Source organism: Pygoscelis adeliae, unplaced genomic scaffold, assembly GCF_000699105.1.
Source record: "Pygoscelis adeliae isolate BGI_AS28 unplaced genomic scaffold, ASM69910v1 Scaffold167, whole genome shotgun sequence".
NCBI lineage: Eukaryota > Metazoa > Chordata > Aves > Sphenisciformes > Spheniscidae > Pygoscelis > Pygoscelis adeliae.
This window is the reverse complement of record NW_008825428.1, coordinates 4,446,773-4,449,812: the sequence shown is the minus strand read 5'-3', so window position 1 is coordinate 4,449,812 and position 3,040 is coordinate 4,446,773.

Below are 3,040 nucleotides of genomic sequence, written 5' to 3'. Positions count from 1 at the left end.
GAGCAGAGATTCCCCTGCAGCCTGTGGTGAAGACCATGGTGAGGCAGGCTGTCTCCCTGCAGCCCATGGAGGCTAACAGTGGAGCAGATATCCACCTGTGGCCCATAGAGGACCCCACGCCGGAGCAGGTGGATGCCTGAAGGAGGCTGTGGCCCCATGGGAAGCCTGCGCTGGAGCAGGCTCCTGGCAGGACCTGTCAACCTGGTCCTGAGAAGCCCATGCTGGAGCAGGTTTGCTGGCAGGGCTTGTGACCCCATGGAAAGGACCCACACTGGAGCAATCTGTTCCTGAAGGACTGCACCCCGTGGAAAGGATCCATGCTGGAGCAGTTCGTGAAGAACTGCAGGCTGTGGGAAGGACTCACGTTGGAGAAGTTCATGGAGGATTGTTTCCTGTGGGAGGGACCCCACGCTGGAGCAGGGGAAGAGTGTGAGGAGTCCTCCTCCTGTAGAGGAAGGAATGGCAGAAACAACGTGTGATGAACTGACCACAACCCCCATTCCCTGTTCCCCTGTGCTGCTGGGGGGATGGAGGTAGAGAATATTGGGAGTAAAGTTAAACCTGGGAAGAAGGGAGGGGTGGGGGGAAGGTGTTTTAAGATTTGCGTTTATTTCTCATTATCCTACCCTGATTTGATTGGTAATAAATTAAATTCATTTTCCCCAAGTTGAGTCTGTTTTGCCCATGACAGTAGGTGGTGAGCAATCTCTCCCTGTCCTTATCTTGACCCACGAGCCTTTCATTATATTTTCTCTCCCCTGTCCAGCTGAGGAGGGGGAATGATAGAGCAGCTTGGTGGGCAGCTGGCATCCAGCCAAGGTCAACCCACCACAGTCCTTTTTGGCACCCAACATGGACACTATGAGGGCTGCTATGGGGGAAATTAACTCCATCTCAGCCAGACCTAATACACTTCTTTAGATGATATTTCTAATTTCCATACAGAAGTATAAGGATTCTAAGCTAGGCCTGGTCCCATACTCAAATGGCATGACCACTGTTAGGGCAAAATGGAGAACAGGCAGATTGAGAAGATGGTATTGCAGCCAAACCAGAGGCCTGTGAAACCTGTTAAAACTGCACTAATCAGGATAATATTGATTATGGCTTGCCTTGAATGCAAATATAAGCCTACCAAAATAGCGTAACCAGCAACAGTATATAAAACTTTTGTGACACTCTGGGGGTATGCCAGACATAATATATAAGCATTTTATCTAAGTATGGGAGCAACGTGACCAGCAAAGGTGCAAGCAAAAACATGTGCAGTTGCATGTAGGAGCCATCCAAGTGACAGAAATCGCAATCCCAAGATAAAGAACAACGGACAAGATAAACACAAGGGACTGCAGAAAGGTAGAGCACCCTGCCTAACGTACCACCAAAACCAAAACCAAGATAAGCAGCATCTGGAGCAGCATCTGAGATCCCATTTGGGTGGAGGTGGCAAGAGGCATAAAATGTCAATGATGAACTTAAAAAAGAAGACAAACTCACTTTGGTTCTCATTTCTCTCATCAAAGAACTCTCAAGCTCGACCACCAATGGAATCACTACTGACCACAGCCATCATGCACAAACCGTATGGCATCAGCTTCAAGGTATTGTATGCTTACAGCTAATTCAGGGTATGATTTTTAGTGACAATGTTTGCTATATGCAGTGTTAATGATTAATAATATATAAGAAGTAACGACCAGCCCAAAGGGCTTTGTTAATGAATTAATTTAGTAAATTTTGATTTTGAAGTTTAAAGAATGGCCTAATCTGTCAGCCTCTTAAATATTCCTGTCACAGTGATCTCAAATTACCTGATACACACATATACACACACACAAACATATACGTATAAATATGTATGTATATAGATATATTCAGTTCAAAAGTATACCTCCCACACACTGTTGTGTGAGTATTTTCTGCAGGAAAGCATGCTCAGACACCAAAATAAAAGGCTCCTGCAAGGTAAAACAGCTGCTCTAGTTTGCCCCTGAACTGGGCAAATTCCCTGTTCATGGAAAATAAGTACGTCATTTAAGGCTACTTTCCTCCTCCTGTGTGCACTTCCACTCACCCTTATTGCTCTTTTTGAACAACAAAAACAGAATAAGAAGTCAGGGGCATTCTTTCTGATGCAATATGAAGACCTTCAAGAGAAATGTTTATTATTCTCTAGTAAAAAAAGATGTTTTGATTGTAGGTTTAATAAAACTACCATTGTCCACCTATGTCTTCTATTATTAGCTTTTAATTACAAGATATGAGGAAAAAAGGAAAGGAAATTAGTCTGAAGCCATATGTACAAATTAATTATTTATTTGACATTTCTAATTTCAGATTCCTGTTACCAGTGATCCTCAACCAGCTTTCTGGTTGTCCCTGAGAAGTCACTAGAATTTGGTAGGACGTTATAATGCAATTAAAGTATTCCTGTTTAATGATGCCAGTGTACATATTTTATGTATTACTTGTCCAATTTACAAGATCAAAGCAAAGTTCTTATCAGCACGTGCACCACCTAAAAGTGAGGCCCATCCGAGTCTATGGAGCAAAGTGCCACTAAGTAAGTAGCAGGGGTCCAGATATGGGAAAGTAACACAGAATGCTAGCATGTAGAGGCAACTTCTGGCAAGCCTTTGAATCTTGCTTACAAGTAGCAGGCTTGAAGGTGAGAATCTGAGACTGGGCTTACCATAAACCATAATTTAACAATTTGTCATTAGATACCTTAAACTCAGTCTTGGTTCTCACCAGGACTCTAACCACACAGGTAAATCAAACACTGAGACAACAGCTTTTCACTTAAGCTTTTTTAATTTAAAAAATTACATGTCCCATGTCTTACCCAGAAGGCACCCCACAACCACAACAGGGATAGTTGGATGAGAAAGAGCTTTGTCCTTAGTATATGAAACTAGTTGTGAAACTGCTTGCCCATGACTCTGGTGATAGAAGTTCTAAGATGAACAAGTAATAAAAATACATATCTAGTATACCCCAGAATAGTATCTGCATCATGAAATGTAGTCAGCATATACAT